Source organism: Schistocerca nitens, chromosome 11 (assembly GCF_023898315.1).
Source record: "Schistocerca nitens isolate TAMUIC-IGC-003100 chromosome 11, iqSchNite1.1, whole genome shotgun sequence".
NCBI lineage: Eukaryota > Metazoa > Arthropoda > Insecta > Orthoptera > Acrididae > Schistocerca > Schistocerca nitens.
The window spans coordinates 212051135-212077580 of record NC_064624.1 but is presented as its reverse complement, the minus strand read 5'-3'; the positions used below and the strand labels follow the sequence as shown (position 1 = coordinate 212077580).

At 47.1% G+C, this 26446-nt stretch overlaps 1 protein-coding gene across 3 annotated transcripts in view; it reads right to left on the bottom strand.

The window, feature by feature from the left end:
• The window catches only part of LOC126213003 (transcription initiation factor TFIID subunit 12-like), a 55473-nt gene that overhangs the window by 17828 nt on the left and 11199 nt on the right, over window positions 1–26446 (bottom strand). For 2 of the 3 annotated variants that reach the window (XM_049940551.1, XM_049940552.1), the window contains exon 2: window positions 3245–3323. The gene's annotated coding sequence lies outside the window, so the exon portion shown is untranslated. Of the gene's footprint in view, window positions 1–3244; window positions 3324–19991; window positions 20063–26446 lie in introns of all 3 variants that reach the window. The other variant, XM_049940553.1, reaches the window with a different exon arrangement.

Genomic DNA, 26446 nt, shown 5'->3' with positions numbered 1-26446 from the left:
CCTTCGTTAAAGTTGGAGGTGCTATAAAGAGCAATGCCACTGCTCAGTGGGAACAAGTTATTCTGAGGAATCCGTCACACTATACTACGAGGCAGTCCGACGGAAGGGGTCAGGTACGGCGAACGCCTGGAGAACGTTTCCTGCCACAGTGAAATACGGAGGTGGTGGCGGTGTTAAGGTACGAGGGCATTTTTCAGAGTGTGGTCCCAGTACTGGGCTGAAGACAACGCTAAATGCAAAGGGATACAAACACATTATACAGCACTGTGTACTACGTACAGTACAGCAACAGTCGGAGATGAAATTGTTTCCACTGGCACGACAGTGCACCCTGTCATAAGGCATCGTCTGTAGGGAAGTGGTCTGTGAAAAACAACCCTCCCAAAATAGAGCAGTCGGCCCAGTGTCCCGACACGAACTCGCCGCAAAACGTTCGAAACCTGAACGTCGACTTCGGTCCGGACCCTGGCACCGGTCATCACTACCTTCCACCGTTTCAGGTTTTGACGACGAAGATTGGGTTGCCATTCCTTTGCAGGCATTAAGAACTTCGTCGAAAGTATTATTGAGGTGCTGTAAAGCTCGAGGGGGTGTGGGGGTTGCTGCACACCCTGTACTAATGTCTATAAATAGCTGCCTGGATACTTCTCTACGTTCCGATCCTACAGAAGCTTTCCCGTCTACTGAAACACTGCCAGCAAATGCAAGGTTCCAGATTTGAGTCCCAGTCCAGCAGGCAGTTTTTACCTGCTGGGAAGTTTTGGCATTCCCTCGTCGGTACGGACACACTGTTAATTTGCTCTGTTGACAGCAAAACAAACTGAAGGCAATTTCAGTTACAGTCTGTCCACAAATCTAGCTTTGGAAATTTACTTTAAAAGGGTCAATCCAAATGAAGTGGTCCAATAAAAATTAAGTTACTTCCTCGACCATTTTTAAATATTGTAGTCGAATTAAATCAGGCGATGCTGCGGGAATTAGATTAGGAAATGAGACGCTTAAAGTAGTAAATGAGTTTTGCTATTTGGGGAGCAAAATAACTGATGATGGTCGAAGTAGAGAGGATATAAAATGTAGACTGGCAATGGCAAGGAAAGCGTTTCTGAAGAAGAGAAATTTGTTAACATCGAGTATAGATTTAAGTGTCAGGAAGTCGTTCCTGAAAGTGTTTGTATGGAGTGTAGCCATGTATGGAAGTGAAACGTGGACGATAAATAGTTTGGACAAGAAGAGAATAGAAGCTTTCGAAATGTGGTGCTACAGAAGAATGCTGAAGATAAGGTGGGTAGATCACATAACTAATGAGGAGGAACTGAATAGGATTGGGGAGAAGAGAAGTTTGTGGCACAACTTGAGTAGAAGAAGGGATCGGTTGGTAGGACATGTTCTGAGGCATCAAGGGATCACAAATTTAGCACTGGAGGGCAGCGTGGAGGGTAAAAATCGTAGAGGGAGACCGAGAGATGAATACACTAAGCAGATTCAGAAGGATGTAGGTATCTGTATTATTAAAGCGCAATTCAAAGTCTTTTTTCTAATTTTGTCTCAAATTTGTTGTACCTTATTTCCAATAGCTGCTTTTCTTTTTCTGCTACTTAATTTTATTATTTTTGAAGCAGGAGGTATGTCTAACTTAGATCAAGAAAAATCCAATATGCTAACAGCTTCCTCATTAGGAATATAAATGTCATTAACAAGGTTACATGATTCAGGTTCTGGATTCACAACAAATATTTTTGAGTAACAATTTGGGCACAAGGAATTCCCAGGAATCGCATTATGTTTCACTTGGGAAGCTGTTTCACTCTCACACAACAAGGACAAATGTTCAAGTTTTATTTCCCTCAAACCGTTAGTAATAGGCTTTTTACGGACTTTTAAGTGGATCACAGTACTTTCTTCCAAAAATGTTGTTTTACTTCAGAATATATTTCTTCTCGTGATACTCACACACCGATGTTACAGAAGAACTTACTCAAAATTTAAAGCAAGTTCGTCTAACTTCATCAAAGTCACTGACATCTTCAAGTTTTTTTAAACTGAACCGTAAACTGTTTTGTGACACACTTCAGCTGCTATCTGTCCAACAGAGCACTGTTCACCCATGTTATGGCATTCCAGTTAATCTCTGTTCACCCATGTTATGGCATTCCAGTTAATCTCTCAAAATTAATTACAAATCACACAGAGAACAAAGCACACAACACATTTTAGACTCTCGATGAAGTAAGTACGTCCACTCCAACAAAAGTTTCAGAACAGACTGCCTACAACAATGCACACACCCAGCAATAATCTACTTCTTTAATGACAATAAACCTAAACGTAAATGGGCATTTTTATTACAATAGAACAAAAGCCAAAGCTCTTATTGTTTAATATTGCATTTTTAAAAGTAAACAAACTAAATGAATATTGGGTGATAGTGTTAACTAAATATAGGTCACAATTAAATTTTATTACAATGAAACAATAAACCATTTACATAGGCAACAGCCATAAGATCAGTTGTAGAGTAATGTGAATTATCTCCTCATTTTCAAAGATTAATATCTTTGTTCACCATCAGATATCAATGTTGAAATTTTTACGGAATGTTGCTATCATATAGGTGTACAAACCGTGCAAAAATCATATTTTCATATTCAGTCCCACCTGAGATAACTAACCGAAAACTTTACAAAAAATGAAAATTCTCAAATATTCTCAAATTTCAAAACTTCATAAAAAATTAAGGAAACATTTGTAAGTGTTCTTTCTCTATACGAGGCTAGTATTGTATGATATCTAACTACAGGAAAAAAATAGACTCTCATATATCACTCCTTGTTTGTTATTTATGAGTCTGAAAAGTGGTTTTTTGAAAAGTTGGATACCAAACTTTGGAGCTCATTTTGACTGGTTATTTCTGAATTTAGGGTATTTTGTGTAATAGACAATGTCGTAGAGGACACTTTTCTAAAAACAATCATGTCAACTGCAATGTTGTAACTTAACCCAGCGCAGAGATATTCAAATTTTCGCTAATGTCTCCAGACCAAAAAATCTTAGCACACCTATAAATAAAAATGGCCACCATCCAGTAAAGGTGCAAGATAAATTATTTTAAAAAACTGTTTTGAACTTTCCAAATACAGGGCAATCACATATAAAAAATGAAATTATTTAAAAATGGTCAAGCAACCATCACTGGACCACTTCATATGGATTGGCCCTAAAACAGGAATTATCATTCGGTACGCACAAACGTGTAGGCGACGTCCTCCGTCCTCGTCCGGCAGTGACGTCTGCCCGCCGCTGCTTCGCTCCGGCCACAGAGGAACCTGTAACAACACACACAGCTTGGTGCTTTATATTTTCTGCCTACCGCCACAAAAAAATGTTCTTACCCTATAATTAAATTAAATAACAGCTAAATGTGAAAACTGTGCTGTGCTGCAATACAGACGAATCAGCTCCATTACACTTTACGGCACAACCACTCGACACCTCAAACGTTGTGTAGCCCCAAACACTCCGGCCCCCTAAGTGCTAAGATCATATTGGATTAATGGTCAACAGAGACAAAAGCTAAAATACAAGGGTGGTTCAAAAAGTGAGGTAACTATTCCTCTGCGACATAGGAAGTCAAACAGATACACTACGTGATCAAAACTATCTGGACACTTCCAAAAACATACTTTTTCATATTAGGTGCATTATGCTGCCACCTACTGCCAGGTACTCCATATCAGCAACCTCAGTAATCGACAGACATCGTGAGACAACAGAATGGGGTGCTCCGCGGAACTCACGGACTTCGAACGTGGTCACGTGATCGGGTGTCACTTGTGTCGTACGTCTGTACACGAGATTTCCACACTACTAAACATCCCTGGGTCCACTGTTCCCGATGTGACAGTGAAGTGGAAACGTGAAGGGACACGTACAGCACAAAAGCGTACGGGCCGACCTCGTCTGTTGACTGACAGAGACAGCCGACAGTTGAGGAGGGTCGTAATGTGTAATAGGCAGACATCTGTCCAGACCATCACACGGGAATTCCAAACTGAATCAGCATCCACTGCAAGTACTATGGCAGTTAGGCGGGAGGTGAGGAAACTTGGATTTTATGGTCGAGCGGCTGCTCATTAGCCACACGTCACGCCGGTAAATGCCAAACGACGCCTCGCATGGTGTGAGGAGCGTAAACGTTGTACGACTGAACAGTGGAAAAACCGTTGTGTGGAGTGACGAATCACGGTACACAATGTGGTGATCCGATGGCAGGGTGTGGGTATGGCGAATGCCCAGTGAACGTCATCTGCCAGTGTGTGTAGTGCTGACAGTAAAATTCGGAGGCGGTGGTGTTCTGCTGTGGTCGTGTTTTTCATGGAGGGGGCTTGCACCCCTTGTTTTGCGTGGCACTATCACAGCACAGGCCTACTACACTGATGTTTTAAGCACCTTCTCGCTTCCCACTGTCGAAGAGCAATTCGGGGATGGTGACTGCATCTTTCAACATGATCGAGCATAAAATACACCACAGGGAAACGGAGGTTCTGAACTAAAGATTAAATGTCTTTCGCCATTTGGTACAACGGATAAAATGTAAAACGCAGTCGATAGCCCGCGTCACGTTCTCTAAATGGCCGATAACTCAGACGGCAAACTTAAAATGAGAACCTAAGTGTCAAAAAGGGTATTCCGCTAGGAAATAGTGGACTGTCAAAGGTCGAGTGCGACGATTACAAAGTCGTGGAGGAGCAGCACTTAACAAACGGACACAGTGCCCGATACGCAACCCGGCTAAAACGATCCCCTCACAGCGAGAGGACCGAGAGGGGGCGGTCCGAGCCGCCGGTAGGGGCTCGACACCCCCGAGCTCGTCTCCACGGAGGGAGGACCTCCGGCCCACAGGCGGCGCCACAGAGGTCGTCGGAGGGAGTGGAACGCAGCATCAGACCGGTGCGAGCGGGAACCCGCGTAAACGTCACAGTGGGTCGATCGCGAGTGAGCACGTGACAGCTTTCCCGGACCCGTCGCACTAAGTGACGGATAGTGTACAGCACAGACACGCTCCGAAGGGCACCGAGTGAGTCGGAGCAGGTGACACATCTCGGCCGACCACTGTGCGGATCACCATCTGAGCTCTCCCGACCAAATTTAAATTAATTTGTCCACTCGACAACAGTCGAATACGAAGGAACAGAGTCCCCCAGCGTATTCGGGAAATTGGCACGAATGTCCTTCGTTTTCATACCTTTCTTTACGAAGCACTTAATCACTGCTCGAATCTCGATTTTTTCCATCTTCACAAATCACTACACGGGAACAACAGAGCCACGTCACCGCCACAGCTCTCTTCCGAGAGCTCTGACGTGGCACACGTTTACAGACAACAGCCCAACGAATATCGTGTGAGCAACTCGTCGCACCAGCACTGACCTCTCGTGGTGATTCCGAGAACTTTTCAAAGCACCCTCGTACCACTGAGGACGAGGAGGACATCAGGGGACCGTGTACAGAGGGCGGCTAAGTAAGACAAACGGGAGGACAGAGAAAGATTCCTGTCGAGCACGAGCCCCGGGAACTGCAGTTTCAACGAATGGAAGAGCAGCGGGCCCAAGATGTAAAGACGGTGGTAGAAACGAATTGCGCCACGAGAAATTCATACAAATGGTTTCGTCAGTGGAAAAGTGAAAGCCAAATACACTGCTCGAAGAGACAAGTCTGTGGAGAATTGCAATAGATAGCAAAATAGTAAACGAAAAGTGAGTAGAAGATGCCTGGCAGGAAACAGGCCATAATAGGCTTAATGGCGATAGCAAAGAGGACGACATTCAGGATGGAACCTTGAGGCGCACTGTTTTCCTGGATAAAAGTGTCCAATAAGGCAGAACCCAAACCTACCTTCAAAACTCGGTCTTCTAGAAATTCGCGAAGGAAACGGGGAACGTGGGAATAGGAGCCCTGCGTGTAGAGGTTACGGAGGATACCGGCACTTCGGCAGATGTCGCAGGCTTTCCACAAAAGTAAAAACGTGGCCACAGTCTGGTATTTCACACCACAGTGACAAAGTGACAAGAAGGCCAACTGCGCGACAGTGTGCTATAAATTCACACTGTGCAGTGGTTAGTAAATTGTGAGACTCGAGCCACCACAAGAGGTGGGCACGAATCGTACTTTCCGTCACCTTTCAAACACAGCCGGTGAGAGAAACGGGGTGATATTTAGAAGGAACACGTCTGTCCTCGTTGAGCTTCAGTACGGGAATGACAGTGGAAAAGTGCTCTCTGCCCAGATCCGACTGTACGTACGAAGAAGAAAGCGCTCGGTGCAAGTTCTGCAACATCCAAATGTGAATGTCGTCTGGCCCTGGGGTGGAGGATTGGGTGGCACCGAAGACAGTTTTTGTGACAGAACGTGAACTCCGTAAGCTTCCACCGATTGGCGGCAAACTGCATGTGGGACATCAACTTTAAATGAAAAAATCTTATTAGATTCTGCACTTCAATCCCACACCACACATCCGTCAGCACCTCCGACTAGAAACCGTACTGTCGACTAGTGTCGACAGTACAGCTACTTCCACCTACCGGTGCCATTCGTTTGCACGGTGTATCGAAACACCCACGTGCCGGAGCTGACCGACTTCTCCATTTAGAATTGGTGAACTAGCCTCAAAAAAATTTCCGACCGACTTCCCGACACGAGAGATACACGGGCCTTTCACACTTTTGTAGCGAACAGTACGTGAAACTTCCCGGGAGATTAAAAAGTGTGAGCAGAACTCGGACTCGAAAGGCAAAAGCCTGGAGTTCGAGTCCCGGTCCGGCACACAGTTTTAATCTGCCGGGAAGTTTCGTATCGGCACACGTTCTGCTGCATCGTGAAAAATTAATTCTGCAAACAGTAAATATCTTTATATCACAAGCTCTGACTTGTTACACGATTTCAAACCGACAAAAGCGACCGGCTAGCACAAGAAATGAACAGTAATATAATACGATAATTGAAACCGTGTGTGTACAATTGCTAGGGGCCCAGCTGGATAAATTAAAAGTGAGTCAGTACATATACAAGCTAACCGATAAGCTCCAAGTTTCGTGGGTGTTTTGGCGTCAGACACATCTCTCACAGTGCTGACCTCGAGACGAGAGTGACGGACGGCTCATTTCCACTCCCCGTTATCTTACAGAATTACCTTCTGCAGCATGCGACCAAAGTAAATAGAGTGTCGCCGGTTCGGCAGAGCAGAGTACAGTCACGTACTCCGGTGACAAAATATCCAGTAACTACTGCGTCATCAGTCCCTCCGTTTCACAAGAGAAACACGCAGAAAGGCAAATGGTGAAAAAAGTGGGGGCCTCGGCTGCTCAACTATATAAGCAAGTCGGAGAGTTTAAAAAAGGACGAGGCAGTAGTTGTAACACGACAGGTAAAAGAAAATTGAGATAGCACAAGCAGCATCGTGCAAAAGGGGACCCACAGGAACAAAAATGTGGGGAGTATTCGCTACAGGGGGACACCCTAACACTCAAAGAGGGGGAGTGTTACAGTTTAGTGTAAAACCCGCTCTCTCCCAGGAAATGCAACACTCCAGTGGTGGCCGTCTCGTCTTCCGCGACCACTCGAGGTAGTGAGGTAGGCCAGCTGAGAGCGTGCTGCATACGGGCCACGGGGAACACTCGAGGAGAACGTACACTACCGTCAGCAGACTACCGCAGCTGCAGCGAGGAGGATCCTCCCGACACGGGATGAACTCGTGGGCGAGTCTCGTGCGGCTGACGCGTAGTCGGCACGACACGGTGGCATCTCTGTGAGAGGCCTGGGAAGACGTTTGCCACGGACACCCGAATCGCTATTAACTGGATTTGGGTTGTAGTAGCCTGCCCTTCCAATTCCCAGAGCCTCAAAAAATTGCACCAAAGTTGCGATCTCGAGTCTGCACTCGGTATCCCAGTGTCGAGACGATCTCCAGTAATTGCATCTCCGACTAGACGGTCGGCAAGTTGCGTCAAAGTTACAACCTCAAGTCTGCACCCGGTATCTCGACGTGGAGACGATCTCCCGTAGTCGCGTCTCCGAACCGTCAGCGAGTTCATTTCCCCGAACGTCTAGGTGGCTCGACATCCGGACGAAGGTCGCCGACTTTCCAGAGTTGTAGAGGTCAGCCGGTAAGTCCGGGATGTCGGCAACAAAAAGATTTTTGAGATAACTCTGGGAATCACCACAGAATAGACAGTTCGTCGTTGCCGGCGATGAGATGTACCGCAAAGCCCGAGGTACGGCAACCGGCTCTGCGGGGTATACGGTGCGGGCACCGACAAATTGTGCTTCCCGTGTCCCCTCGCACGTGCAAAAGCACGACCGACCCTGCCGTCGACTTTCGATCCACCCGTGTAAAGGCACAGAATAATTGTCGAGGATCGAACGGGACGGGAGTCGGAGTAGGGTAGAATTGGCGTCCTCCTCGGAGCCACAAAAAGAGATCCGTCCGTATCGCAGGACACCCGTACGAGCCCTGTCGACAGCCTCCCGGCAGAAGCCGATGTCCCACCACTGCGGGTTAGACGACAGCTTCTACTGGCTAATTATGCAATTGCAAAGTGTCAGATGCCTACTCACACACACACACACACTGCCCGACACTGGGTAGACCGTCTGGGACCCGACTCTATATACTCTGCCAAAGAATCTCAGAGTGTCTCCTTTAGTCTGCGTTCCTAGGGCTCCCCCTCGCCACCCACTGCTCGTAACGTGTAGTTGGCACAGGGAACAGAGCGAGGCAGATTCCGCCTGCCTACTCTGAAGTTATAATTAGAGTAAAGAGGATAGTTCACACGCTTTACTGAAACGACCACAGGTAACATTTAATAATGGGCCGACCGCACGCCAGTGTGGTGTACGGAGTTCGGCACACTCGTCAGAGACGGTGCTGCCGACTGTAGGCGACATCTGTAGTCCGAGCACGATAAAGTAGGGGGTACGTAAAACCTCTGAAGGACTGTGCGGTCCTCACCCCACGAGGAGTTACTAAAAAAGTGGAGAAACTTAGCTTCTTTGTACAAGTTATCTTAAACCGGCAGACGTGGGGCAGCCGAGTCAGCTTCTTGTCAAATAAAATACCTTAGAACTGAAAAATTTCAATGAGTTCAGATAACTGGTCACCGAGATAAATTTATTGGTGCGGGTGCGCAGTCCAGAACTGTCAAAAATGCACAACTCGTGATTATGCAGGAGAAAATGTCAGCCGTGTTTCAGAGCCCGGTCACGTACTCCCCTGACAGCACCCCGAAGTTGGCAGTCGGCAACGCGCAGTGATGCAGAGGCACAGTACAGGTGAAGATCGTCTACGTACAGTGACAGAGAAGACTGTGGGGCCCCCTGCATTTACAGTATCCCTTACGGTGATAGCACACATTGTTAAGCTCAGAACAGATTTCTGAGGGACTCGAGTTTCCCGCATATAACGGCTGCCGAGAGTTTATTAAATCTGGACCCAAAAAATTCAGAGAGATACGAAATTACAGATAAGAACGGGTAAACTGTCCCGGAAACCCCACTCGTGCCACGTAGATAGTACGCGATGTCACCGAGTGGTGTCATATGCCTTCTGTAGGTCAAAGAACACAGACTCTATGTCGGCGATGTGCGACAGCATCGTGCACCGCAGATTCCAAACGAACCGCGCGATCTGTGGTGGACCGGAAAGCCCGAAAGCCACTTTGGAATTGCGATACGTGCCCTCAGGCTCCGAGGCACCGACAAAGACGGTGGCCGACCGTAAGTTCGGATAGCTCGTACAGTCCAGTAGTCGGAGAGATTGGCAGATAGTTAGTTAAAATATGTGGATCCTTTTCCAGTTTCAGGACAGGAATAACAGTACCTTCACACCACTGAGAAGGAAATTCTTCCTCTTATTGGACAAATGAGCCGAATACCTAGATTCGAAGATCGGAAAGTTCTGTTAGCTGTCTGCTGCGAAGTTGTAGAACATCACTGAACAGGCAGCTGTCACTAATGTAACAGCGTCCAGTGGCAGCAAAAGTTTGATTTGCAGTATTTCACGTAGTTATTGAGCAACTTTAAAAAATTAAACTACTTATTGAAATTACAACCTCGTGTTAAAAGGTTTAACACTATAAGACACTTATTACAGTTAGAAACCCAAAGGAATTCTGGTTGTGTGTAAAGGCTGTTAGGCACCAAAGTTAGTGATCAATCCATATTGAATGAGACAGGAACTGTAATAGAGGGTAGCACAGAAAAAGCTGCAATGCTTAACTCCATTTTTATATGTTTCTTTGCAAAGAAATACCCAGGAGAATTGCTCCAATTTAATCCTCGTACCACTTAAAAGATTAGTGAAGTATCAGTGGTGTTGAGAAACAGCTGAAATCTTTAAAACTGAACGGAGCTCCAGGGCCCGACGGAATCCCCCTCTCATTCTATACCGAATTTGCGGCCGAGTTACCCTCCTCCTATATTCTATCGTAGATCCCTGTGACAAAAACTCGTGCCCTGTTCTTGTAAAAAAGCAGAGATAATATCCTTCTACGAGAAGGGTAGTAGATGTGAACCACAAAACTACTATCCAATATCTTTGACACGGATACGTTGTAGAATCTTAGGACATATCTTGAGCTCAAACAGAAAACTACTCCATACCAATCAGCACGGATCCCAAAAACATCAATGATGTGAAATCCGACTCGCACTTTTCTCACGTGACATAATGAAAGCTTCGGATCGAGACAGTCGGTAGGTGCACTATTTCTCGATTTCCAAAAAGCATTTGACACAGTGTCATACCTATACTAACTGCCAAAATTATGATCATATGGGGGAATCAACTGAAATTTGTGACTGGGCTGAGGACTTTCTGGTAGGGAGGACGTAGTAATTTATCTCGGATGGAGAGGTGTCGTCAGATGCGTAAGTAACTTTGGGTGTGCCCCTGGGAAGAGGAAGCGATTACTGTTTAATGTCCCGTCGATAATGAGGTCATTAGAGAGCAAAGTGTATCTATAGCCTTGCTGTTCACGTTACATATTACTGATCCTGCAGACATTACTATTATTATTATTATTATTATTATTATTATTATTATTATTATCATCATTATTGTCAATTTTTTGCAGATGATTATGTTATCTATAAAGAAGTACTGTCTGGAAGAAGCTGCATAAATATTCAGTCAGATCTTAATAAGATTTCAAAGTGGTGCATAGACTGGCAACTTGTTTAAAAGCAGGTGCTAGACTTCAGATTAGTGGTAGAATAGTGAGGAAGTGCAATCAGTCTACAAAAGAGATTGCTTACAACTCACTCGTGTGACCTATCCTACAATATTGCTCTAACAGGAGATATTGAACGTATACTGAGAAGGGCAGCACAAATGGTCACAAGTTTGTTTCATCTGTCGGACAGTGTGACAGAGATAATGAAGAAACTGAACTGGAAGACTCTTGAAGATAGACGTAAACTATCCTGAGAAAGTCTACTAACAAAGTTTTAAGCAGCCTTAAATTGTGACACTGGGAATATACAACACCCTGGCTATCACTCACATAGGGATCGTGAGGATAAGATAAGAATAGCTACAGCATGCACAGAGGCATTTAAACAATCATTCTTCCCACACTCCATACGTGAATGGAATGGGAAGAAACCCTAATAACTGGCACATACCCTCTGCCACGCATTTCACGTTTTTTTTTTTTTTTTTTGGCGCACAACTTCAACGGTCATTAGCGCCCAGACTACGTGAGGAATGCACCGCGAGTCATAAGTTTAAAACAGCAACGAAACGGAAAACACGATAAAAGACAGACTGACAGGCATAGGATTAAAAAAGGAAAACAGCAGAATCAAATGTCCTTTGAGAAGGTTGTCAAATTGATAAAATGAAGAACGCGAGCAGCTGCTCGTGGGTCATCCGCTAAAATGGCTTCTACAGTACATGGCAGGCCAAGATCAAAACGCAGGGTGTTAAAATCCGGACAGACCGTTAAAATGTGGCGGACCGTCAGCAATTGCCCACATGGGCAGAACGGCGCCGGCGCAGCCGTCAGCAGATGGCGATGGCTGAACCGGCAGTGGCCAATTCGTAACCGGGCCAAAACGACCTCCTCCCGCTGAGAAGGGCATGAGGAGGACGTCCAAGCCACGGGAAGAGGTTTCAGGGTCCTAAGTTTGTTGTCTGTAAGTGCAGCCCAATCGGCATGCCACTGCGTTAAAATGCGCCGACAAATTACCCTGCTACAATCTGACGATGGGACACAACAAGAAGCTGTCCGAGGCTGGAGGACCGCAGCCTTGGCCGCGGCATCTGCAGCTTCGTTCCCAGGGATACCTACACGGCCAGGAACCCACATAAAGCTAACCGGAGAACCGACGTCCACCAGCTGCCGAAGAGAGCGTTGGATCCGGTGCACGAAAGGGTGAACCGGGTACGGATCACTGAGGCTCTGGATAGCGCTCAGGGAATCGGAGCAGATGATATATCCAGAATGTCGGTGGCGGCAGATGTAAAGAACAGCCTGGTAGAGGGCAAAGAGCTCAGCTGTGAAGACCGAACAATGGCCATGGAGTCGGTATTTGAAACTTTGTGCCCCGACAATAAAGGAACACTCGACGCCGTCATTGGTCTTAGAGCCATCTGTATAAATTAAGGTCATATTAATGAACTTCGAACGAAGTTCGACAAAACGGGAGTGGTAGACCGAATCGGGGGTAACCTCCTTCGGGAGCGAGCAGAGGTCAAGGTGGATGCGAACCTGAGCCTGGAGCCAAGGTGGCGTGTGGCTCTCGCCCACTCGAAAGGTTGCAGGGAGTGAAAAATGAAGGTGTTGAAGGAGGCGACGAAAGCGAACTCCAGGGGGTAGCAGGGCGGAGACATACAACCCGTATTGACTGTCGAGAGAGTCATCAAAAAAGGAACGATAAGACGGGTGGTCGGGCATTGCCAGTAGCCGACAGGCATACCGACAAAGCAGTATATCGCGCCGGTAGGTGAGTGGCAACTCACCAGCCTCAGCATGAAGACTCTCGACGGGACTAGTATAAAACGCTCCGATCGCAAGTCGTAAGCCCCGATGTTGTATGGAGTTGAGGCGGCGTAAGATGGATGGCCGTGCAGAGGAGTATACGAAGCTCCCATAATCCAGCTTGGAGCGGACGATCGACCGATATAGGCGAAGTAGGACGGTTCGATCCGCTCCCCACGACATACCACTGAGAACACGGAGGACATTTAGAGAACGGGTACAACGGGCAGCCAAATATGACACATGTGAAGACCAACTAAGTTTCCTGTCAAATGTAAGACCTAAAAATTTAGTTGTCTCCACGAATGGGAGAGCAACGGGACCGAGTCGTAAGGACGGTGGGAGAAACTCTTTGTAGCGCCAGAAGTTAATACAGACCGTCTTCTCGGCAGAAAAACGGAAGCCATTGGCGACACTCCAGGAGTAAAGACGGTCAAGAGAACGCTGAAGACAGCACTCCAGGAAACATGTACGCTGCGCGCTGCAATAGATGGTAAAATCGTCCACGAAAAGGGAGCCTGATACATCAGCTGGGAGGCAATCCATTATTGGATTGATCGCTATGGCGAAGAGAGCGACGCTCAAAACTGAGCCCTGTGGCACCCCATTCTCCTGGCGGAAGTTGTCTGACAGGACAGAACCCACACGTACCCTGAACTGTCGATCCATTAAAAAGGAACGATTAAAAAGAGGGAGGCGACCGCGAAGGCCCCATGTATGCATGGTGCGGAGAATGCCCGCCCTCCAACAGGTGTCTTAAGCCTTCTCCAAATCAAAGAACACAGCCGCGGTCGGGCGCTTCCGCAAGAAGTTATTCATAACGAAGGTCGACAAGGTAACCAGATGGTCAACAGCAGAGCGGTGCCTACGAAATCCACATTGTACATTGGTAAGTAGGCGTCAAGACTCGAGCAGCCAAACCAATCGAGAGTTAACCATTTGCTCCATCACTTTACAGACACAGCTGGTAAGTGAGATGGGTCGATAACTGGAGGGCAAGTGCTTGTCCTTCCCCGGCTTAGGAATCGGGACAACAATAGACTCGCGCCAGCATGCGGGAACATGTCCCTCAATCCAGATGTGATTATAAGTACGAAGAAGAAAACCTTTACCCGCAGGAGAAAGGTTCTTCAGCATCTGAATATGAATAGAATCAGGCCCTGGAGCGGAGGACCGTGATCGGCCAAGTGCGTTTTCGAGTTCCCGCATGGTGAATGGGGCATTATAACTTTGACGATTCGAGGAGCGGAAGTTAGGTGGCCTAACCTCCTCTGCCTGTTTGCGGGGGAGGAAGGCAGGGTGGTAATGAGCGGAGCTCGAAACCTCTGCGAAAAAGCGGCCGAAGGCATTGGAGACAGCCTCAGGGGCCACAAGGACGTCATTCGCGACCGTCAAGCCAGAAACTGGTGAGTGGACCGTAGTGCCAGATAGCCGGCGCAGGCTACCCCAGACAACAGAAGAAGGAGTAAAACTGTTGAAGGTGCTTGTGAAAGCAGCCCAGCTGGCTTTCTTGCTTTCTTTAATAATACGACGACACTGTGCACGTAATCGTTTATAATTGATACAATTCGCCACTGTAGGGTGGCGGTGAAAGGTGCGTAAAGCACGTCGACGAGCACGTAAAGCGTCTCTACATGCTGCGGTCCACCAGGGGACCGGACGCGACGTGGAGAAGAAGTAGGGTGAGGGATGGAATATTCAGCAGCAGTGAGAATGACTTCCATGAGGTGTGCGACCTGACTATCGCAGCTTGTGAAGGTTTGATCCTGAAAGGTCGCCCTGGAAGAGAAGAGCCCCCAGTCTGCTTTGGAGATGTTCCATCTAGATGAGCACGGAGAGGGGGTATGCTGCAGGAGATGGATAACACACGGGAAGTGGTCGCTCGAGTATGTATCAGAAAGTGCATACCACTCGAACCGGCGTGCAAGTTGGGGAGTACATATACACTCCTGGAAATGGAAAAAAGAACACATTGACACCGGTGTGTCAGACCCACCATACTTGCTCCGGACACTGCGAGAGGGCTGTACAAGCAATGATCACACGCACGGCACAGCGGACACATCAGGAACCGCGGTGTTGGCCGTCGAATGGCGCTAGCTGCGCAGCATTTGTGCATTGCCGCCGTCAGTGTCAGCCAGTTTGCCGTGGCATACGGAGCTCCATCGCAGTCTTTAACACTGGTAGCATGCCGCGACAGCGTGGACGCGAACCGTATGTGCAGTTGACGGACTTTGAGCGAAGGCGTATAGTGGGCATGCGGGAGGCCGGGTGGACGTACCGCCGAATTGCTCAACACGTGGGGCGTGAGGTCTCCACAGTACATCGATGTTGTCGCCAGTGGTCGGCGGAAGGTGCACGGGCCCGTCGACCTGGGACTGGACCGCAGCGACGCACGGATGCACGCCAAGACCGTAGGATCCTACGCAGTGCCGTAGGGGACCGCACCGCCGCTTCCCAGCAAATTAGGGACACTGTTGCTCCTGGGGTATCGGCGAGGACCATTCGCAACCGTCTCCATGAAGCTGGGCTACGGTCCCGCACACCGTTAGGCCGTCTTCCGCTCACGCCCCAACATCGTGCAGCCCGCCTCCAGTGGTGTCGCGACAGGCGTGAATGGAGGGACGAATGGAGACGTGTCGTCTTCAGCGATGAGAGTCGCTTCTGCCTCGGTGCCAATGATGGTCGTATGCGTGTTTGGCGCCGTGCAGGTGAGCGCCACAATCAGGACTGCATACGACCGAGGCACACAGGGCCAACACCCGGCATCATGGTGTGGGGAGCGATCTCCTACACTGGCCGTACACCACTGGTGATCGTCGAGGGGACACTGAATAGTGCACGGTACATCCAAACCGTCATCGAACCCATCGTTCTACCATTCCTAGACCGGCAAGGGAACTTGCTGTTCCAACAGGACAATGCACGTCCGCATGTATCCCGTGCCACCCAACGTGCTCTAGGAGGTGTAAGTCAACTACCCTGGCCAGCAAGATCTCCGGATCTGTCCCCCATTGAGCATGTTTGGGACTGGATGAAGCGTCGTCTCACGCGGTCTGCACGTCCAGCACGAACGCTGGTCCAACTGAGGCGCCAGGTGGAAATGGCATGGCAAGCCGTTCGACAGGACTACATCCAGCATCTCTACGATCGTCTCCATGGGAGAATAGCAGCCTGCATTGCTGCGAAAGGTGGATATACACTGTACTAGTGCCGACATTGTGCATGCTCTGTTGCCTGTGTCTATGTGCCTGTGGTTCTGTCAGTGTGATCATGTGATGTATCTGACCCCAGGAATGTGTCAATAAAGTTTCCCCTTCCTGGGACAATGAATTCACGGTGTTCTTATTTCAATTTCCAGGAGTGTAGATAGATCTAAATGGGAATAGGTGTGAGATGTGTCCGAAAGAAAAGTAGGGGCGCCAGTATTGAGGCAGACAAGATTGAGCTGGTTGAAAAGGTCTGCTAACAGGGAGCTCCTCGGGCAGGATGCTGGAGAGCCCCAAAGGGGATGGTGGGCATTGAAGTCTCCAGTTAACAAAAATGGTGCAGGTAGCTGAGCAATAAGTTGCATCAAGTCTGCCCTGGTAACGGCAGATGACGATGGAGTGTAAACGGTACAAATGGAAAATGTAAAAGTGGGGAGAGTAATGCGGATGGCAACTGCCTGCAGGCCGGTGTGCAACGTGATGGGATCGTAGTAAATATCATCCCGGACCAGCAACATAACCCCTCCATGAGCCGGGATACCTACCACAGGGGGTAGGTCAAAACGCACAGAGGTGTAGTGTGCCAAGGCAATTTGATCGCATGGGCGTAGCTTCGTTTCCTGGAGGGCTACGACGAGCGGACGGTGCAAGCGGAGCAGCAACTTCAAGTCCTCTCGGTTGGAGCGAATGCTACGAATATTCCAGTGAATAAGTGCCATCGTAAGAAAAAAAAAAGATGATGAAAGAAGGGGTCACCTCGAAGGCCGCTGAGGGCCTGGCTTCGAGCGAGCACTGCCGCCGCTATCAGTAGGCGGACAGTCATCGTCCATTGGTTCTATAGGTTCATCGGCCATCTTGGGAAGATGGCCGGGAGGGGGAGCTTCCTCCGCCGGTGAACGGCCAGATGTTCGGCTACCAGCGGTGCGGCCAGGCGAAACGGAGGACGGCCTGGGGCGGCAGCCGCTGGGTGGTGCAGGAGAAGAAATGCGCCGTGGCGGAGAAGGAGAACTGTGCTTCCTATGTGCCTTCTTGGAAGGTCGTTTGGTGGAAGTACCGGTCGAAGGCTGGGAGGTCGAGGTACGGAGGAAGTCTGCACGGGACGGTTCCTTCTTGAAGGCCCGTGCATCCGACTTCTGGGTCTTCGTCTTAGCAGAAGCTGATGAAGGGGCTGGTGTCTGTGGGGTGATGGGAGGAAGAGGAGACGTCGACCGCGCGATCTTAGCACTGGCCGAACGGACGACCGTGGTGCTGAAGGTCAGATTGCATGTCTGGGTTGCCACCTCCCTGGTAGTCCGAGGAGAGGCGAGGACAGTACTGTATTTCCCCGCTGGGAGCAGCGTGGGCTTCCTACTAGCCAATAGCTTGCGAGCAGCCGAGGTGGACACTTTCTCTTTGACCCGAATTTCTCGGATACAGCGTTCTTCCTTAGAGACAGGACAGTCGCGGGAGGACGCGGCACGGTCACCCTGACAGTTCACACAACGAGGAGACGGAGGTGGACAGTCACCCTCGTGGGCATCCCTGCCACAAGTGACACATTTAGCCGCATCGGAACAAGACTGTCGAATGTGATTGAAACGCTGACACTGGTAGCAGCGCGTAGGTGTCGGGACACAGGGGCGAACAGAAATGACCTCGTAGCCCGCCTTGATGCGCGATGGCAGCTGAACACTATCGAAGGTCAAGAAGAGTGTCCGGGTCGGTACAAGGTCATTGTTGACCTTTTTCGTGACCCTATGGACAGCCATCACGCCCTGCTCAGCGAGGAAAGATTGAATCTCCTCGTCAGTCAAGCCGTCGAGGGATCTAGTACAGACCACACCACGAGACGAATTCAAAGTTCGGTGAGCCTCCACCCGGACAGGGAACGTGTACAGGAGTGTGGCCCGAAGCAGTTTTTGTGCCTGAAAGGCGCTCTCAGTTTCGAGTAATAAGGTACCGTTACGCAACCTGGTACAAGATTTGACAGATCCGGCTATGGCATCGACGCCGTTCTGGATAACGAAAGGGTTGACAGAGGAAAAATCCTTTCCGTCCTCAGATCGAGAAACGACGAGGAACTGTGGGGCAGGCGGTAGTACTTTTGTCACCGGTAGCTGGTCACGTTTCCGTTTTTGGGCAGAAGTCGAGAGAGATGGAGTGAAATCCATTGCGGAGGAATCCCCCACGATTGCCAGCGTCTCCGATGGCGCGCTCCTTCCTTGTGGGGACCCTCTCAGAGGGCACTCCCGCCTTAGGTGAATGTTTACACCTCAGGTCACACCTCCCGAGAAACAGACGGAGGGACCAATCGGCACGGTCAGAAGGTATCAGCTCAGGTAACCACCCCTCCCCGGGCCTGGCCTTTACCAGGGGGTACGCGCGTGCCTTACATGTCTACCCAGGGCGGGGAATTACGCGTTACCCCGTCACCGGCTACGCGTGCGAACGCGTGGGTCGGCCTTCAGGCGCGCACAGGGAGGAAGGAAGAAGAGGAAAAAGGAGAGAGAAAGAGGGAGGGAGAGAGAGAGAGAGGACAGACTGTCTCAAACGCCGAGGCGGAGACCAGAGAAGGCAAGGAGAAGAAGGCAATGAGAAGGCAAGGAGAAGAAGGCAATGAGAAGGCAAGGAGAAGAAGGCAAGGGAAAGAGTAAGGAAGACAGTGAGGTGGAGAAGAGCAAAGAAAGGAACCAACCAAAGGAATGAAAAAAAAAAACGGGAAGTGAAAAAGCAAAATGACCGCAAATAGAGGTTGTGGAACCGTCCGTCTCCAGACGCAGGCGCTAACTACCCCCTTGAGGGGGAGGGACTCCTTTTAGTCGCCTCTTACGACAGGCAGGAATACCTCGGGCCTATTCTAATCCCCGGACCCGCAGGGGGGGCATTTCACGGTGGTTTTCACGTGTACGCATATATTGCAAGGCAGTGTGGCTCACGGAGTGCAAATTACACATAAGATATTCGTCCAGTATTCGAGAATGAGAAGAATCGGCAACTTCCAAAAAAGTGTAAGGATAATTTCAAATCTTTACGGAAAACACAACAATTAAAGGAAAAATGTTCATCGGTTACTACATTTTTGTTGTTGACAAATAAAATCTCACCAGCAGGCAAGACTTTTAATTTATTACTTCTTTAGTAACAGCTCTATTTAGAACACGTTTTGCAGACAGTATTCATGTGTACCACTGAGTGCACCTGCAAAATCGTATTGTCACAGTCGAGATACATCGTCACAAACTTCGAGACACTATTTCGCACACCGGAGTTCGAGTCTCAGAAAAATTTGGGGTGGGGTTACTGGTGTGCTATAAATAGGAATTAGCATTCATACGTGCAAAAAATATTTTCTTTGAAAAGAACCGACAGTTGAGTAAATATTAAGCTGCTGTACTATACTTCAGTAAAAATAGTTCTGTTACTGACAAACTGCTGTGGTGGGGAGTGCTGTTGCCGGAATACGGGCAGCCACACTCTGCGAGGTGCTACAAAGCGTGCGACACGGTGAGTGTGCGGCGAGCCGAAGGGAACTGCGATCGGCCAGCCAATCTGCTCTCGCCACACTGAAAGTTACTTTAATCCGCATATTGTAGCAGACTGACAGCAGCCAAATAGTAACTGAAGAGCCACCAACTTTTTTTCGTATATTACTCGGTGAAATGTACACAGCATAGGTACGAGTAGCACGAAGTAGTACAAATATAGTTTACTGTTAATACATTATACAGGTGAAGTTTCTGTTGTGCCTCTGTCTCATGTTAATGTATACCTTCAGTTGTTTCACATCCCTGAAGATTCTCCTCCTCCTCCTCCTCCTCCTCCTCCTCCTCCGTGTGGGATCTACAGAACACAAATGAATGAACAGGTAAAGTCGGTTAGCAATACTGTACACTACAATACCCAGTTGTCGATTTTACGTAATGCTTCAAACAAAGCATTCACACAACTTCACACATCTGTTATTAGTTGCCTGTGTACAGTAAAAGTAAAAATCTTTTTAATAGCGACATTATGAGTGTGCAGAATTTCCATCTACACAACCAAATATTCCAACGAATTGTAGGAGTGACAAACGACGCACTCTTTTCGGTACCGTCCAGAATTGCGAAGTCTGACCTACTCCGACATTCGTGTCACATTTCTGTGCAGTCGACAAGTTCCTACACTCTAATACAAGTAATGTGGGTCATATTTTCACATCTGCAAATGGCTTCACATTTAAAAGGTACATATTGGCAGAAATAATACGAACAGGCATTTTCATCCGTACGCTGCAGCGAAAGTCATTCGGCAGAGAATACGTACAGCACTTCTGAACAGACCAGTGCAATGCATGTGGGCTCTCTGTGAGGGGGGGAGGGGGGAGGGGGCTTGGGGGGGGGGGGGTAGAAACAGCAGGGACACTCACCACTTCCCACTCACCTCTGTGTGTGGCAGCAGTACTTGCTCCCGCCGACGCTCTTCTATTCTGCTTTTGTCATATGTGGGGAACCTAGTGCCAAATAAATAAAGTCGGCCTATTTTATATCTCTGTACGCTCTTCCGGAGTATCAGTAGCTTACGGGGTGCGGAAGGAGCACGAGTTGACACAGACATAAGCTACTGCTAGTATTAATAGTAGTAGTACATTTCTGATACAACAGTCCACATCACAGTCACCTTATGTTAAGCACAACTGCAAGAGCACATCTCCGAGACGGAAATCTCAAATGTCCGTCCGTTCGTCGTAGATGCCGTCGAGGAGGAGACTGTACGGGGATGTGGAACGAGTTGAGGTATAAATCTGGAAATACGAGTAACGTGTAAGAACTTAGTCACTTCCAGTGTCAGGCTGTCCTTACACCGTGTGCCGATGTTGGCAATTAGCTGACATTAGTCACAGACCTCACACTTTTGGCAGCCGATAAGAATCGCTGGATCTAATCATTTCTTTTGGCAGAAGATACGAATTGATTATATTTGTTTTCAGTACGGAGAGTACCACAATAACTTTGACTCGTCTTGTTATTACGAATTTTAAGGTCTGTTACTAATTTTGGTATTTCTTTCAAGAGTAGAAAAAAGACTAGACGTGCTGACAAGACAGACACGTAACGTAGCTCGAAGCCCAATCGGAATGTGACGGCTCGCTCGAGAACTGGTAAAACCGACAAATCTTTGCACAAAACTACAACTGCCTCAATAACGACAATATCGGGAAAAGGACAGACTGCTACTCACCTTAAAGATGACCGTAATAGACCGATCCTCGGTGAGATATGCATTTGTCACCGAACGGCCTATTTCGGTGTCTCATTTCCGAATTTGCCATAAATTTCGAAGTGAAGATAAATTCTAAACCGACAGAACAAAATACCAGCTAACTTTATTTACGAACCGTAAGAAATTACGAACGAGCATTCCAATCGGTTAACGGCTATCGACAACTCTGTTTGTACTTTTTATTTCCCATTATTACCGGAGTAACCACGAATGCGACAACTGCTGACACCGCAAGTGCCATTTTACCCCTCTTTTCGAACAGCAGACGGAGCTTTCTCTGTCGTATCGGAAATGGCGTGCTGTCGCCCTCCTCCGACTAACCGACCGACTCACCAGGTCTGCCACAGTGCGGGAACCTACAGTCCGTACCGCACCGCAACTCGGCACCTTCCACGTTAAGTGACGCCGAAAGATACGAAAGAAGTAATAAGTGATAGAAATGGCAAGGACTTTTTGGGCTCGAAACACGTGTCCTTTCGATCTGCACTCTCACTGCTCGGCAACTGTATCAGTATACTTCCTACACTCTGTGCTTACACAATGTAAGTGTAGAGTACGCCTAACAGACATCTACTTTCTCAGTTATGCTAAACAGCCACTGTTCATCTGCTATAAGTAGCTCAATCTTTACTCTGTTACCGTACACCGCTACTCAAGTTGACAGCTTTACGAGAAACACCGGCACCCCTGCGACTCGCCTCGTGGCTAACAGAACGTCCCAATCCACAGATCCAGATACTGAGATAATTGGCAGGAAGAGATATTAATTCCATTTCGTCAGAAGAGAGTTCTGCACCAGAACACACGGCTCCACACTCTACCCCTTACACAAGGTAGCAAAGGGTACAAAAAAAATTTTCCGCATATTTTGTATTCCGATTGTGTGCATCACTGTTCAACTGAAACAAAAACCATTATGAATTAAATGTACTGAAAAGACAATGAAGGAATTCCAGTATTGTTAAGAAACGCTTCTGGAAGATGCGTGGCTACGGCACTGTAATGTATCACTTTGATGGACCGATGTGAAGCACAAGTATTTTTCAAACCAAATGATTGTCGCCACTATAAGAAGTTTATTTTTGTGACGAGTTATGTAACGTACTGTTACGACGTATATCTTATTTACGCACACGTATCACGAGACGGACGGACGGACGGCAACCGCGAGCCAGGATGACGAGGAAACACGTACCGCATTCGCGCTACCTGCCAGTCGGGCAATTTATTCTGCACCGTCGGTTCCTGCCTCGGAGAACAGACGGTCGCCACAGAGGGAGAGTGGCCGAGACGGTGCCCGTGACGTCGTGGGGCCGAGAGAAGACTTGTTATACAGCTACAGTTAATCGGTATCTGTTAATGAGGACAGAACATTTTCGGACTTTGTCCGTATCGGTCAACGTTTTTGCGACGTTCTGCAAAATGTAACAACTTTGTAATGCACAGTTACTGTAATCGAGAATACGACAAACGAGGCACTGTTAACGAGAATTGTCAAATTGATTTTGAAAGTCGGATTTGCAATCTCAACTTCCGGCAGTACCTGCAGTACTTCGAGAAAAGAATTACAATTGAAAGATGTCGACGACAGTGGCAAAGTACGGTGAAAGGGGTTAAACAGTGGCAGATCTCAGCTCCCGATCAGACCGTTTTGCCACCAAATATCACGGTACCAGTCAAGCGTCGCATTAGGAGCGTTCCCTGTGAAAGGACCCTTTATACCGAAGCACTGAAGTAGTTCAAAGTATTTGTAATAATAACTTTTCTACAGTGGAAGATTCCTTCTCACAACTAAACAATTTATTTAAAAAAAATACTTCATTTTTTTTTCTATAGTTATTTCGATTTCATCATTGTAGAACTACCCAGCAAAGGGAAATTACAGCTTGTGGGTTGACTGCCCTGATCACTCGCTCTTTTCTTTCCTTTTTGAAACCTTTCGGAAGTGAGGTTATGCCGAGATCTGCATTTTTCTACAACACCGTTTCTTTATAGCACAACTCTCTCGTACCTAAAACTGTGATGGTGTGTGACACTACTTTACTGCATTATATCGACATTTTTTATTCGATGTCATACGTCAAATAAATTAAACAGTTATTTCTTTGTTGGCCTCCTAGATGTCTAGAAAGATCACACGTGTTTATACAATAACTCAAACAGAATGCAGTCAAGTATTCAGAATATCAATCAAAAATGTCAAAAGGTTGAAATTACGAAGGACGAAAGAAAAATGAGCATTTCAAATGGTGGAACGAAGTTAAAATTCGAGTGTGAGTGGGATAGGATAAGACAGAAGCAGCACAGAGAAAAGCTAAAATCATTCGGCAAGACAGGCAGAGGATTTCTAGAAAGTGTTCTTAAAGCAGTACTGTAACATGTCACTAAGGAAAGCAGCTGATAAGGCAATGACAAGTTTGCCAACACCCCAAGGAAATTAAAACAGTGGTAGAAAAACTGTTTGTTGACAAGGTACCAGAATTTGTGAGTAATCTGAATCTGTGCCATAAATTAAAAAAAAAAGGATGTAAATGTCTGAATGAACAAATGAAAGCTAATGCGATACAGTTTTATCTTTGTGATGACATTGGCAGAACAGAACCAGATAAAATGGACAAAGTTATCATAAAGAACACCCAAACTGGGAAGAAAGGAGTGGTTCAAAAATACATGACGACTACTGCTAAAGGCTATGAAGTAGTATTATGACTGTGTGATTGAAAAATCCAAGTTTTCTGAGCTTTGCCCACCATTTGTATTTCCCGTTTCCTCTATGTTCCGTAACATGTGCACGTAGATACAACACTAATATGCAGTTAAACAGGAGTATTTCCACGTAGAATACTACAATTAATAGCCCTCGTGGGGGTGATCCTGAAAACTTTGACTGTATGTCAGACACGCTGAAAATAGGCAACTGCTACTTTGCACATATCTTCGGTGATGAAGAAACAATTCGTAATGAAATACAATGTACCCAATGGAAGGTTTTGGCGGACACCCCAAACTATAATGGAAACTGGATTTATATCTGCCTGTGTGAAAAAAGATACACCTGCAGTTCCCAGCACTCAAAACTTCACTGTTATGTGGAAAGAAAACAGACCCGGCACTCTGAAGATGTAAAGAGAACATTTTTAAATTGTGATGCACTCGTTCGGACAGATTTTGCGCAACACTACACCACTGTGAGCCGAGATGAAATTGAAAGTGTTCACTGGGATCAGCACAAGTCTACTATTTTCACTGCTGGCGTTTGGTTAAATTATCATATTATTGCTAATTATGCCATTATAAGTGACGATATGTCCCATATGGACATTCTTTAAAACCCTCGTTCAGGATCTGAAGAAAAAAGCATATCAAAATTTTTCCCATGGCTGTGTTTCACAGTTCAAGAATCACTTTACACTTTCTTATCTTCCACGTTTTCGGTCTGAATTTGACATTTCTGTTCCGACTGCAATTTGCTGCCACTTCCCTCGGCAAAGAGGCAGGTTGACAGCGTTGGAGGAACTACAAAAAGAATCGTTTGGCAAATGGCAAAATCACCTCAGTAGACAGTAAACTTGCCATACAAATTACGTATATGTGCAAAACAGAATTAAAAAGGTGTAACACTTCTTTTCACAAGTGCAGGACTAGTTCAGTCATCAGCGTCATTTCTGGACAGTCACTGGAAAAATCTATAACCAATTCCATCCCTTCGTGCAGTTCGTTACAGTTTGGTGGTGGTGGTAGGAGAGTGAATAGAAAAGTCCTCATCCAGCAAAGAAAACAGTACCACTAAGCCAGGAGATTTTGTACTGCAGTGGGAAGATCCAGGAGGAAGGAAGACTATTTGGCAAAAGTGAAGGAATACGAGGAGGAAACTAACCAAGTATTACTCAACTACAAGCTGTATTTGGCCAGTAAATGAAGACAAGTCTTGAGAAGACATATCAATAAGAAGATTTTGATCAACAAAAGAGGCCAGTTTGTGTTTCAGAAATAAATGCACATTTGCAAACTTGTCCCCCCCCCCACACACACCAATTTTGTATTGCATATATTGAATTGTATGATTGTTTTTACGTTAATTTCAATCATAAGTTCACTTTCATGTCTCCCATTTCATACTAAAGTACTACATCTCTCTCTCTCTCTCTCTCTCTCTCACGCACACTCGCGCGCGCGCACGCGACACAAAATGTATAAATGCACTACAGAAAAAAAACAACAAACAGGAAAGTGATATTGTCTGATCACAGTACAGTATCCAGCAGTCATGCCTGACCTGCTGTAACACTTTGTAGGCATACAAAGCAGAACAATTACCCGGGCTCAGTCGTAGGTCGAGAAGGTGCAACACCGTAGGGTAATATTGGGAAATGAAGTCAGCATACAGAGAAGACCACTTCCAGAACACTCGTTCAACTCATCCGAGAGTACTGCTCCAGTGTATCACAGACCCGTACCGATCAGGACTAATGAGGGGACTCCGAACTTACAGCAAGCAGGACAGCACAGACAGCCACCTGATCGTCCGACTGCCAGGACGGCACCGCAGAGGTGCGGGAATACTGGACTCGGCAGAAATTCTGAGGTGGATACAAACTGACCCACGAAATCCTACTTACGACTATAGCCGGGTGCATATCATTCCGGTAGGGATCTCAAAGAAAACATTACACTAGATTTTAAATAATCCTTCTTACCGTGTTCTGTATACAAACAGAATGGGAAGAAACGATAAAAGTGTGGGACTGAGAAATATCCTCAGCCGTGCACTCCGTCTGCAGAGTACGGACATAAATAACGTAGACCGAAAGTGTGAAAATACTGAGGGATGCCGAGAGATAGGAATGCAAACATACAGGGAGAGGCAGGGGATTCATTGTGCTCCTGGTGTCAGTTGAAAAGATATGTGAGCAGGGTTTGCAATGACCCATAATGGGAAGTTCAAAAAAATATTGTTACTTA